The sequence below is a fragment of the Cervus elaphus genome, chromosome 21 (assembly GCF_910594005.1).
Source record: "Cervus elaphus chromosome 21, mCerEla1.1, whole genome shotgun sequence".
NCBI classification, from domain to species: Eukaryota; Metazoa; Chordata; class Mammalia; order Artiodactyla; family Cervidae; genus Cervus; species Cervus elaphus.
Window position 1 is genome coordinate 26546934 of NC_057835.1, and position 14049 is coordinate 26560982.

Below are 14049 nucleotides of genomic sequence, written 5' to 3' on the forward strand. Positions count from 1 at the left end.
ACTTCATGACAAATAGATGGGGAGACAGTGGAAACAGTGGCAGACTTTATTTTGGGGGGCTCCAAAATCACTGCAGATGGTGACTGCAGCCATGAAATTAAAAGACGCTTACTCCTTGGAAGGAAAGTTATGACCAACCTAGACGGCATATTAAAAAGCAGAGACATTACTTTGCCAACAAAGGTCCATCTAGTCAAGGCTATGGTTTTTCCAGTGGTCATGTGTGGATGTGAGAGTTGGACTGTGAAGAAAGCTGAGCGCCAAAAAATTGATGCTTTTGAACTGTGGTGTTGGAGAAGACTCTTGAGAGTCCCTTGGACTGCAAGGAGATCCAACCAGTCCATCCTAAAGGAGATCAGTCCTGGGTGTTCATTGGAAGGACTGATCCTGAGGCTGAAACTCCAGTACTTTGGCCACCTCATGCGAAGAGTGGACTCATTGGAAAAGACTCTGATGCTGGGAGGGATTGGGGGCAGGAGGAGAAGGGGATGACAGAGGATGAGATGGTCGGATGGCATCACCGCCTCGATGGACATGGGTTTGAGTAAACTCCGGGAGTTGGTGATGGACAGGGATGCCTGGCGTACTGTGATTCATGGGGTTGCAAAGAGTCGGACACGACTGAGTAACTGAACTGAACTGAATTGAACTGATAACAATACCTATGGATCTTAAAATGAGGTTTCCCGGTGGTGCAGTGATAAAGAATCTGCCTGCCTAGGGAGGAGATGCCAGAGGTGTGAGTTCAATTCCTAGGTTAGGAAGATCCCCTTGAGAAGAGAATGGCAACCTACTCCAGTATTCTTGTGTGGAAAATTCCATTGACAGGAGAGCCTGATGGGCTACAGTCCATGGGGTTACAAAGAGTTTGGATACAACTGAGTGACTGAGCGCATGCACATGCACACTTGGATCTTAAAAACATGGCACTGGATGAAAAAAAAAAGTAAAATATTTTTAATACAATGCCATTTAATAAACAAATGCATGCTAATAGAACAAAGACAGGAACAAATATCAGTTTCTTAGAATGTCACATATACATTCACCATGCGACCCAGCAATCACACTTGTAGCTATTTATTCTAGAGAAAGGAGGCATACAGTCACACAAAATTGTGTGTTTAAGTATTCACAACAGATATATTTATAATCACCAAAACATAGAGACAACCCAAATGTCCTTCAAAGGGTAAAATGATAAACAAGCTGTGTGAGGCAAACTTGATAACCGCTACACTACAGAAACTGGCCCAAACTATGGTACATCCATACAATGGAATAGTACTCAGCAATAAAGAAAAATGATTGATACAGGCAACAGCTTAGATGAGTCTCAAGTTGAGTGATGAAAACCTAATCTCAAAATATTAAACACTGTATAAATCTGTTTATATAATATTTTCGATATGTCAAAAGTACAGTGATGGAGAACAGACCTATAGTGGCAAGGGTTACGGTGAGGATTGAGTTTAACTATAAATGGAAACCACAAGGAGTTTATTTAGCATCACTTTAGCTTGATTATGGTGACAGTTTAATGAATCTACATGTGTGATAAAATGTAATGGAACTATACACCAAAAAAAAAAAAATGTGCTTGTTAAAACTGGTGACATTCAAAATAAGGTGTGTAGCTTGTTAACAGTATTGCTCCAAGGTTAACATCATTATTTTGATTGACAATTGTAATACTATTATGTAAGCTTTTATCATTGGGGGAATCTGGGGGAAGTTCCCTTGGGAACTATGTACTATTTTTTTCAACTTCTCTGTGAGTCTAAAATTATTTCTAAGTGAAAACTTTTTTTTAAGAACAAATGCCAATTAAAGGGATGCATATTAAACACATTTTCATGGTTGCCTATGTGAAGAAAGAAATAGGGTCCTGAAGGTGAGGGAGAAAGATATTTCAGAATCTATACAAATATTTGACTTATAATTTTAAGGGGTGACATTACAGTTCTCTGTTGCTAGATTATACACATCATGAAGTCAAGAACTATTTATAAGTCATTTCTGGATCTCTCAGGGACTAGCATAGTGACATGTATATAGGTTCACAATGAGCATTCATTCTATTATTAAAAAAGTAAACTCATGAGCATATCTATTTCATAGCCGAACTCTATAAAGCAAACAATTCTAAATTTGCAAGTCTGTTTTGGTGGAAATGTTGATATTTCATGAATACATACTTTAACCATGATGCTTTATAAATAAGTGTAAGTGTTAGTCAGTCAGTCATGTCTGACTCTTTGTGACCCCATGGACTGTAGCCTGCCAAGCTCCTCTGTCCATGGAATTCTCCAGGCAAAAAATACTAAAGTGGATTGCCATTTCCTTCTCCAGGGAATCTTCCTGACCCAGGGATAGAACCTGGGTCTCCTGCATTGCAGACAGATTCTTTACCATCTGAGCCACCAGGGGCTTTATATTCAGGTCTAAAATGTTTCTGTGTGAAGTTTAAGATAAAATTATATCTTACCTAGCTCTTCCCCAAAAGTGTAATCAACTGCCATCAGTAGGCAGTGGAAATAGCAGATGTGGGGGGGTGGGGGAACGCGCAATACAGTCTTAAAAGAGCCTTAATGTCTCTTCCCACCAGGATATATCTTTCAATAGAAAAGAAATGATAGTTCCTAGAAATGTCCACATGGAGATTTCTGGAACCCAAACTGGGCTCTTAAGTTAAGATGCTCTGTTAATCAAATCACATTTTTTGTTTCACTAGTTTTTGTATTTTATTCATGCTCCTCTTTCACCAGAAGTGGGCTTACATGTAATTTAATATTCCTTTATGATATTTTATGAATTCAAGGCTATATCTAGACCAGTGATTGCAGTCCTTAAAGGTGTAATGAAGTTTGCTCAGAAATAATCAGACCGTATTTTCTCACTCTTTGTTCAAAACATCTAGGAAGAGCACTTCATATAAAATGATCACATGGAGAAAAGACAGAAACTAGGGAAAGCAAGAGAGGGAGTTAGGGAAGAGGTGGGAGAGACAATTTGTACATGGTGAGAGGGCTGATGTTAAAATAATGGGTTTTTAAATAACTAGGTGGACATGAAGAGGGAAACTCTGAAAGTTCACATGGTCTGAAAACAACATTGAAATACCTGGGAGGGAATTTTTCTGAAACAAGACCCTCTGCTAGCTTTTCTCATCTCCAAATGTTGTGATCCTTCTGAGAATAGGATAAGTAGCATTCTTATTCTTGACAGGAAAGGCAGGACATTTTCCTCACTGTGTTATAAGAAAGTCAACCACGTGACACTTGGTTACACCACTGCCATATTCAATAGGAAGTGTCTTCCTTTCGTTACAAACAGCATGTCTTCCGTTTTGCCTCTTGCCTGAGCCGGCTGGAAACAAAAACTGGGTACAGAAACAGGCTGGTTTGGCATGCCCCGTATGACAAACTTAATTGAGCAATACGTTAAAAATATAAGAACTTTGTTAAGCACCATGAAAATAGAAAGTCATGTGAACCTTAGAGAGAGCTGCTCTTAAAAATGTTAAAAAAAAAAAATCTGTTTTAAAAAATGCTAATTGCTCTCCCAAATTTTGTTTTTGAATTTGCATCTTGAATTTGGACAACTTTCACCTACCTAGTTCCTCCTCCTGCACAATCCTTGAGGAGATAAATAAAGCTCTATGTTCCCTGATGGCATCTTAATATAAAAGCAGCATCTCTGCCTGGATTCACCAGAAAGCAGAGTCTGAGACAAGAGCCAGGGGGCATGTGGTTTACTGGGAGATGGTTCCAGGGAAGAGAAGAAAGGAGGGACCAAGGGTGGTCCCAAAAATGGCAGGTCCTGGGGCAAAAATTAGGAGAAACGACTGCAGCTCCAGTAAGGCTACATCCTGTTAGCCCTGTATTAGGTCAACAAACAGCAACAGCTTGAATAAAGTTAGACAGAGGCTGGGAGCCAGGGCACATGGCAGCCGTGGGGGGGTCAAGGGAATCGCTCTTCAAGACTTTCAAGCACTTTCATGCTTATTTGTGACAAAGTTAAATAATAATCGAATCATCTCATGCAGCTGTTGACAAGCAGATGGCTTCCATGTTAGGACCCAGAATGGGCTTATGAAGTGGCACTAGTGGTAAAGAACCCACCTGCCAATGTAGGAGACATAAGAGACATAGGTTCAATCCCTGGATTGGGAAGATCCCTTGGAGGAGAGCAGGGCAACCCACTCCAGTATTCGTGCCTGGAGAATTCCATGGATAGAAGTATAGTCCATGAGTTTGCAAAGAGTCAGACATGACTGAGTGACTAACACTTTCATTTCCTATGGCACCATCTCTGTAGTTACTAGCTTGGGAGATGGTCATGGAAGCTTTGACTGGGGTCTTCCCAAATGGGACTTTTTCTTAACACTATGGACCATAGCTCTCCAAACTTCTCTGTCCGTGGGTTTCTCCAGGCAAGAATATTGGAGTGGATTGCCATTTCCTTCTCTAGGGGACCTTCCAGACCCAGGGATCGAATCAATGTCTCTTATGTCTTGTGCATTGGTGGGCAGGTTCCCTACCACTAGCGACACCTGGAAAGCCCAAACAGGACTCTATATGCTATTGACTCCCTAGATGGAGGACCATCCCTGTCATGTTTAGCACACTGTTCACATCCTATTCACTAAATGTTTGCAGTCAATTGTGGTATGACAATTTTCTCTGGGTTATTAAACACAGTTGAGAACACTAATGGCTGAGCAAACAGGATAAGGAAATAACCATCTCTATGATGATGGAGAAGGCTCTTCTCCTGTCCTCACTCATCTCCATGAGCCTCTTGGAGGGAACATTCCAGGCTCAGAACAAGTGCTCACTGTCAGCACAGGAAAACTCCCTGCTCTCCTCCTGCTGATTTCATGTCACAGACTACAACATTCTGGCCCAAGGAGACTTCCAGCTCTCTGCTATCAGAAATCAGGTCCTCAGGGTGAAACTGGGATAATCTCTAGACTCAACCAGCCAATGTAGACTTGGAACATGAGAACATTCAGTGTTCTCTTCTCAGCCTGTATAAGATACAGCTGATGGCTCCATGGAGAGTGAGGCTGCCCAACAAAGGGAGGAGTAAGGCACTCACCATGAGATTCTCCTACACACAGGAATGAAGTATTTTAGACCCAATGCATGCAGACCTACAGCCCGTCTGTTCCCCATCTTTCTATAGCACTGTTTTATTGTGGCTGTTGTTTAGTCATTAAGTCATGTCCAACTCTTTGCAGCTCCATGAACTGCAGCATGCCAGGCTTCCCTGTCCTTCACTATCTCCCTGAGTATGATCAGACTCGCGTTCATTGAGTTGCTGATGCCATCCAACCATCTCATCTTCTGTTGCCCTCTTCTCCTCCTGCCCTCAATCTTTCCTGGTTCCAGTGAGTTGGCTTTTCTCACTAGCTCAGTTCAGTCATTCAGTCACGTCCAACTCTTTGCAGCCCCGTGGACTGCAGCATGCCAGGCTTCCCTGTCCATCACCAACTCCAAGAGCCTGCTCAAACTCATGTCCATGGAGTCGGTGATGCCATCCAACCATCTCATCCTCTGTTGTCCCCTTATCCTACTGCCTTCAATCTTTCCCAGCATCAGGGTCTTATCCAATGAGTCAGTGCTTTGCATCAAGTGGCCAAAGTATTGGAGTTTCAGCTTCAGCATCAGTCCTTTCAATGAATATTCAGCACTGATTTCCTTTAGGATTAACTGGTTTGATCTTCTTGCAGTCCACAGGACTTTCAAGAGTCTTCACAACACCATAGTCCAAAAGCATCAATTCTTCGGTGCTCAACTTTCTTTATGGTCCAACTCTCACATCCATACATGACTACTGGAAAAACCATAGTTTTGGCTAGATAGACCTTTATGAGCAAAGTAATGTCTCTGCTTTTTAATATGCTGTCTAGGTTTGTCATAGCTTTTCTTCCAAGGGGCAAGTGTCTTTTAATTTCATGGCTGCAGCTACCATCTGCAGTGATTTTGGAGCCCAAGAAAATAAAGTCTGTCACTGCTTCGCATCAGTCAGCTAATTTTGCCAGGATTCTGGAGAGATACAAACTCAAATCTCTTCTTCCCCTAGAATGGATGTAAATAAATAATTAAATTATAAGAAGATGATAATATGAATAGAGTAAAGTGTCTTAAAGAGAAGGCAAAATGATTGTGTTTGGACCAGAACAACTCTAAGAATACAACTGTGCTAGCAAAATCTAGCCCTGCAATGTGCATCAGCTTGGAGACCCTGCAGGCAGGCCCCCAGCCCACTGGGGCTGTAATACTGTGCCCCTGGACCACTCCTCCTTCTCTCTTCCCTCCCCATGAGGTCCCCAAATGGATGTGATGGGTCAGATGCCCCAGGCATATGGAGTTTTCAGCCAACTTTTAAAATTGTAAATGGCCATAAGTCTGTTCCAGTGAAGGGATTTCAAAGCTGCAAGGCAGTATCTCATCTTTTAAAAAGAATAAAACATTATTACACTCAGGCACATACAGAACTTTCCTAATTTATCATAAAATCAGTCAACTCAACAGGGTTGAGGATAAAGGTTCTGATTCTATCACAATCACTATTTCCTGGGTAGTAAGAACAAACACGCTATTAATCTGTTTTTTTTTAAAACATAGTTAATAATTTCTTTAATGTACTCTGTTTGTAAGACTTCGCTGGTGGCTCAGTAGTAAAGAATCCTCCTGAAATGCAAGAGACAAGGGTTTGATTCTTGGGTCGGCAAGATCCCCGGAGAAGGAAATGGCAACCCACTCTATATTCTTTCCTGGAGAATCCCATGTGGACAGAGGAGCAGTCCACGTGGAGGGCTACAGTCCACAGTGTTGCAAAGAATTGGACATGACATAGCAAGTAAACAGCAACAACAATTTTTGCTAGTAGTCTCTTAATCTTTTGGCGACATAAATTTAAGTTGTACCATGTCAATATCGTGTCAGATAGTAGTCACTGCTATATTTGTTTCAAGCCACTCTTCTCCATTTTAATACATGTTTACCATTAAAATACTAGAATACTGATTTTACTATGAAATATTAGTATATTGGGACTCTAAAGAGGGTAACTGTGGGAGAAATGCTCCTTTTGTTCTCTGAAGGCTGAGTACCAGTTGCCATGTGGGCAAAAGGAATAAGGAAACTTCCTTTCAAATTCAGTAACTTTCCCATATATTTCACCTGAACTTACCATTAGCCCATGGGGCCCTGGCCACACTGCCCATTTCAAAGACAATTATTTGGTGGAGAACAAGGCTGGCTCTATTACTTCCTACTCCAGGTTTGAGGAAATGCATGAGAACATGTTCATGTAATATGTGTCCTTACAAGAGGTGTGCATGAAAATTAAATGAAACAAAAATAACCATATCTTATAGGTAAATTTTATTTTCAGAGAAGACTAAAAATAAAATCAACAAAAGGGACTTTTACCAAACACAAGATGCCAACCAGGTGTGGATTTTACGTTGTGTAAGCTTGTACTGTATAAAAATGCTCTGTACCGTGATATGAAGCTCTTAGTATCTTAATAGCACTAGAGCACTAGACTCCTATGAGAACCCAAATTAATTCTAATTATCTGAGCAAGAGAGAGAGGTGATGGAAATACAGCTCTTGGGTCAAATACATGCAGAGAAAGCCAAAGACTTGTTAGTCTGAGAGGCAGTGCTGCCTGGGGGAGAGAAATAAAACTCTGATGAATGAGGGAAAGGTGTCAAGGTTCTTGTCCCACTGGAGGAGTTCTGGGAGGATATTCTCCATCTCTTTCTTTTTTGCAAATTCCCACGAAGAGCCTTCCAGATGCACAATGTCCACATGTGCACTGGAGCTGTTAGTGGCTCCTGGTGAAAGGTGGTCCCCAGGGCACTGTGGTCCCCGGAGGCGTGACCACAGAGCATGTGAGGGGGCAGCTCTGCAGGTGCCGGTTCAGCCACTCCCCTTGGGGGAGGGTGGCTTAGGCTGGCCGCTTTGGGCTTAAGTCAAACGTGAGGTCATCCAACGCATTCTTTCCCTCCTAATGCATATTTGCCCCCCCCTTGGGATGATTAATGGGAAACAGAATCTAATTTTAAAAGAATTTCCGCTAGGCAACTTTCCACCATAGAAATATAGGACAGAATATTGCCATTTTTATTAATACTATTATTGGCATAAAGGAGAGAGAAGAAACTTGATGTTCCAGTGTTAAAAAAAAAAAAAGGGTTTTGTGGCTGTAGCTGTTGTTTAACATATTCAATACAGAAATTTTAAGACGACAAGCCATGAAATTTTGCTCCTTATCAGTGACTGATGAGGAGAGATAGATAGATAGATGTGTGTATTATGATATGTATATACTTTGAATGCAGATATATATATATATGTGTATATAGTAATGTAAAGCTTTATGTGTATCTAGACAACAGAAGAAAATACAAGTTGCTAGTATCACTCTTTATTAATATTGTTTCTTTAGAACTCTTATGCACAGATTTTACTCTGCATTTTTCAGGTAGTAAAAATAACAGTGGTAACAGCTAAACTCTTTAATATGCTATAAGCTAGAGAAAGAAAATGCAACATTAGAAAATATATGCATAGCATCCTCATAGCTAGTAATGATTTCCAATTCAGCTATATCAGTAGTTAACATTTGATCAAATATTGTTTAAGGACTGAAGTGTTCCTTAAAAATATGAGCCATCTTAAACATGTTCTATATGTCTCATTTCCCCACAAGTAATGTAAAGACTGTCTCCATCGCATTAAACAGTGGATTCAACTAGCTATATAATGCTTGATATATATAATTTAACATACTAGCTGTATAATGCTTGATACACTGGACATTTGGAATTTTCCTCCCAAGCTTATCACACTATGTGTGTGGAGGGTGTGGGTGTTGCATGGGTGTCTGTGTGCAAGACATGGTAGGGAATTCTATAGGTGTGTTTGTGTGCCTACATCACCAGTAACAGTAGAAATTACAAAATTAAGATATTGCTAGGACTGCGATTATGTTGATAAAATTGGTGAATTCCTGGTGTCCTTTCATGATGTAAGGAAAACTCTATCTTCCACTAGCATGCTCCCCAAGACAGTAATTAGTAAGAATGACCCTATCAGAAAAATTAATCATACAACAAAGATGGCAAACATCTTCCAAATGTGTCCACCTCGGAGGAACAGATGGACACACTGACATTTCTGAGTGGGCTTTATCGGAAACATCTCTTAGCAGGAATGAGAGCTGTGTGTTTAAGCCACTACCCTCTCACGCTCACTGCATGAACTTCATCGTCAGTGGCAAAGACTGGAAATTTGTTTTCTTCTTAAATGTTGCTCTTTGGTAATTATGCTAAAATTTTAACCTTGAATATGGCTTTCTCTAAATCTCCCTGTATAAATATCTTTTCATTATCATAAACTTCCTTGGTCATCTATGCCTCTTGGGCAGTACTTGTCTTTTTATTAACATAGCAAAGCAGAATCCTAAGAAGAATCTTAGTGAGCCCTCTCCAGTCCCCGCCTGGACCCAACATTGGGTCCTTCTGACACTCAGGAGGTCTAGAAACTGCTTTGCTTCCCAGCAGAGTGTTGACCTTCCTCATATGCCCTCAATCAGGCGAAGGCCAAGTTCAGTGTGATGGGAACACCTGTCAGAGTAAAATGCTTAAAGTAAATGAGAAGGACTAAAGGCATAAAGCCACTTGAATGACAAATATCAAAGAGATGGCATTGCAAATGAGCCCAGGATGCAGGTAACCTTGGTGAGCAGCGACATGCCCGTACGTCATGAGCCCGGCACGCACAGAGGACACAGCTTCTCATCTAGCGCTCACCCAGCCATGAAGGAGGATGGTTCTCTCCGCCTTCAGATAAAGAAGTCTGGCTCAGAAGTAAGTGGCTCTGAGACTCAGAGGGGAGAAAATCCTTCCCAGTTAAATTATGACAGCCCATATACCAAGAGGACAAGACTGCTCAGTCTGTGTCTTCAAGTAAGCAAAGGGGCATTTTCCAGGAACAGGCTGTCAGCCATCCTCCTCTCCCCCAGTGCAGACATGTGTTTGTAAAGTAGTATGAAGGATCTAGATGCCACTAGGATGGTAGCTTACAATCCCGAACTTCTCAACTCTGTCTACTTGGTAGACTGCTGCCAAGAACCATTCAAAAGCTAACTTATGGGGATTTCCCTGGTGGTCCAGTGACTTTGACTCTGCACCCCCAATGCAGGGGACCAGGGTTCAATTCTTGGTCAGGGAACAAAATCACATATGCTACAACTGAGAGTTCGCAGGCCACAACAAAAGATTCCTTGTGCTACAACCAAGACCCAGTGCAGCCAAATAAATAAATTAGTAATTTTTTTTTTTTTTAAAAAGCTAACTTGTGGAGTCACATGGATCAAGGTGACGCTTCTGTGTCTCTGACCAGCATCGTAAATTCCCAGACTTCACTGGTAGGTTGGCTGGAGTGCAGTGGAAGCAACTGTCCGATCCGCTGAGTGAAGGTGCCAAGGCATCCATGAGCACACTTCGTGCAAGGGCAGACAGTGTAGGCTAATGTCACCATTGTGTTTGTCTCTGACCAAGGGTGCAATTCAGCACCTCTCAAGTTTCTTCTGTCCCAATTATTATTCCAAGTGATCTTACACAGCTGTCCTCAGTTTCCTAGGATTCAGTTCCAGACGTGAAGCCTCATGTCTACTGCATCTCTGTTGTTGTTTAGTTGCTCAGCTTGCGACCCCATGAACTGTAGCCCACCATGCTCCCCTGTTCACAGGATTTCCCAGGCAAGAACACTGGAGTAGGTTGCCTTCCTTCTCCAGGGGATCTTCCTGACCCAGGGATTGAACCCACAACTCCTGCACTGGCAGGCAGATTCTCTACCACTGAGCCACCAGAGAAGCCCATTGCATCATTAGTTCTTACCAAAGGGATTATAATTCCTTACAGAATATTTCTGTTTTAAAACATCTTCCCTTTTTGGAGCCCAAGTAAAGCCTCAAGGTGTTTAACACAGGAAGTAACTCCAAGGCTCTTGGCCTGGTAGCTATTTAAAAGACAAACAAGCCCAAACACCTGCACAGAAGAGTTAGCTTGACAGTTTTGCTCCTGTTTCTGGAACACCATGACTTTTCTCGGAACACAAGTCCTTCTTTGTGTCATTCTAAATTTCTATGGATGAGAACTCATGAGCCTATTCTTTTGTATTTATTTCTCAATTCCCTAAGCAGTTTACCTGATTTAAAAATACAACGGAATGCCAGTGCAGCTTCTTTGTCCAACCCAACATCTGTCCCCATTTGTTAGAATTGAATAACAAACATGGCCCACCTTCCTCTGCTTCCTGTGTTGATGTTTCATCTCTAGAGCAGATGTTATTACCTGTTAGTAGAGAGTCCATGGGGGTCTCTTTAGATAGATATGGGGGGCTCTGTGTTAATGGGTACAGAATTACTGCCCTAAGAGAGTAAATTATTATGAAATCAGGTCTTTCTGAAATCAAACCTCTGGCCATACGCTCCATGGCAGTGCAATGTGGACTTGCATGATCCTCTCTTGAGGTGGGTGTCAGCACAGCCCACACAGCAGGTGGCAGAGGCAGAGGGGAAGAACGTGACACTGAAATTCAAAAGTGTGTTTTCATCCCCCACTCACCTGTGGCAATTTTTTCTTACACTTGGCATGAGGAACAGGTGGGAACAGATGTGAGCATGGTCTACATTTCTGCTCACATTCACTGGGCCTCTTGTCTTCCAACCTTCCCTTCTGGCATCTGATAAAGGATATTAACACATATATATGAAATTTAGAAGGATGGTACCGACGAGCCTATGTGCAGGGCAGCAAAGGAGACACAGATGTAAAGAACAGACTTTTGAATTCAGTGGGAGAGGGAAAGGGTGGGATGATTTGAGAGAACAGCATTGAAACATATACATTACCATATGAAAAGTAGATAGCCAGTGCGAATTTGATGTATGAGGCAGGACACCCAAAGCCGGTGCTCTGTGACAACTTGGAGGGTTAGGGTGGAAAGGGAAGTAGGAGGGGGATTCAGGAGGGAGGGGATATATGTATACCTATAGCCAATTCATGTTGATGTATCACATAAAACCATCACACTATTGTAATTATTCTCCAATTAAGATAAATAAAGAAAAAATTAACATAATCAAATGCAGTAAACCACTTACATATGAAGAAGATGGACGAGAACCAGTTGTGATCACAAAGCCTCTCTATTGTCATCATTTTTCAGAGCACAAACTAGAGAAAAGGCCCAGGCTGAAATTTTCCTCATGACTAAATTGTGAGTATAAGACTTCTCATGTCCATCACTGCTGATTTAGAGAAAGTGGAAAACTCTCCTGAGGTTGCATGCTAATGTCTGTTACATATCAACTGTTCTGCACTTCCAACTGGAAGCAAAAAGTGATATGATGGAGGCTCTTGGTCCATCTCATGCAAATAACTAATTGTTAAGGAATAGAATTTGAGGGACTTCCCCAGTGGTCCAGTGGCTAAGACTTCATGCTCCAAATGCAGGGGGCCCGGGTTCAACCCCTGGCCAGGGAATTAGATCCCACATGTCTCAACCAAGAGTTCCCATGCCACAACTAAAGATCCTGCAGGCCTCAACTAAATCCCAGCACAGCCAAATAAATAAATTTTTTAAAAAAGAGATAGAACTTGAGACTTCCCCCTAATTCAATGTAATATATGTTGGTACATCCCAGAATGAACAGAATACAGGGCTCACTGGTACAGCTTCAGTGATGTGGGGTCATGCCCCAGCCTTGGGGGGCTAGGACAGAAGCCAGCATGGAAGTAGTCAATCTCATACAGTGCAGTGAGGTGGCTTCCAAGCTGGTGGTCTGCACAAGTCAGGAGCAGGGGTCATAAAGGAAGGTCTTCTCAGCAGTTCTAAACCACAACTGTAAGTTTCTACAGTGGAGAAAAGAGAGAGGAAAACTCTAAGAAAACGTAATGTGAATGTGCAAAGTACATTTCAGGCCCCTGCATTGCTTATCAGAACTCAGAGCATTTTCCTCATCTTTGTGTCTTTACATATGTAGTTCCCATGGGCATTTTTGGAACTTTTTGCAAGTTCTGAATTTTTAAAATTCTGAAATCTTTTGCACATTCATGTTAATCTATATATATAATGTGTGTATAAATACATATATTATATACATCAAGTATATGTTTAGGGTAAGCTCTTTTTTCATGCTATCAAAGAACAAATACAAGTTTGTCAGAATAAAATGTGATGACTGTTCATAGACAGCATCTCTCACACCTAACAGGAAGTGGTGCTGGCTTTTAGGATTGTCAAGCTTGTCCTCATTCTCTCACTTTCCCAAACACATTGGAAAATTAACATGTAATGCTTACCATTACCACATTGATGATTCTACTCAGGATATTTTTAAAGCAGTGGGGTAATTTTATTGTGGATTCAATACACTGGTTTTCTTTCTTCTTTTGTATTGGTGTGAAATTTTCAGTAGTAAATATTTTTTTAAAAGGTGTCAGAGAGAACTCCCGTGGTGGTCCAGTGATTAAGACTCCATGCTTCCACTGTAGGTGATGCAGGTTTGATCCCTGGTTGGGGAACTGAGATCCTGTATGCTACACAGCTCGGCCAAAAATAAAAAATAAATAAATAAATAAATATTTTTTACTTAAAAAAAAAAAGTATCAGTAGAACTTACAAGCATGTACACTCTGGAACTTGACATACATTCTGTCCTTGGAGACATGTCTCTTGAATATTGTAAAGCACATAGAGGCGCTGACCAGAAAGGGTATTTGTAGATTTTCAAAGTAGCACATCCTTTCTATACCTCAATTTCACTTCCCTCTTCAAAACTGCAGGGCAGCAGGATGCTTTCAGGCTTTCCAGGTGGCACTAGTCATAAAAAATTTGCTTGCCAATGCCACAGGAGACACAGGTTTGATCCCTGGGTTGGGAAGATCCCCTGGAGGAGGAAACAGCAACCCATTCCAGTATTTCTGCCTGGAGAATCCCATGGACAGAGGAGCCTGGC

The 14049-nt window shown here is 41.5% G+C and overlaps 1 protein-coding gene across 1 annotated transcript in view; it reads left to right on the top strand.

Annotated features, from left to right (window-relative positions):
• Positions 1–14049, top strand: part of XKR4 (XK related 4) — a 303567-nt gene that overhangs the window by 175997 nt on the left and 113521 nt on the right. The window lies entirely within an intron of this gene.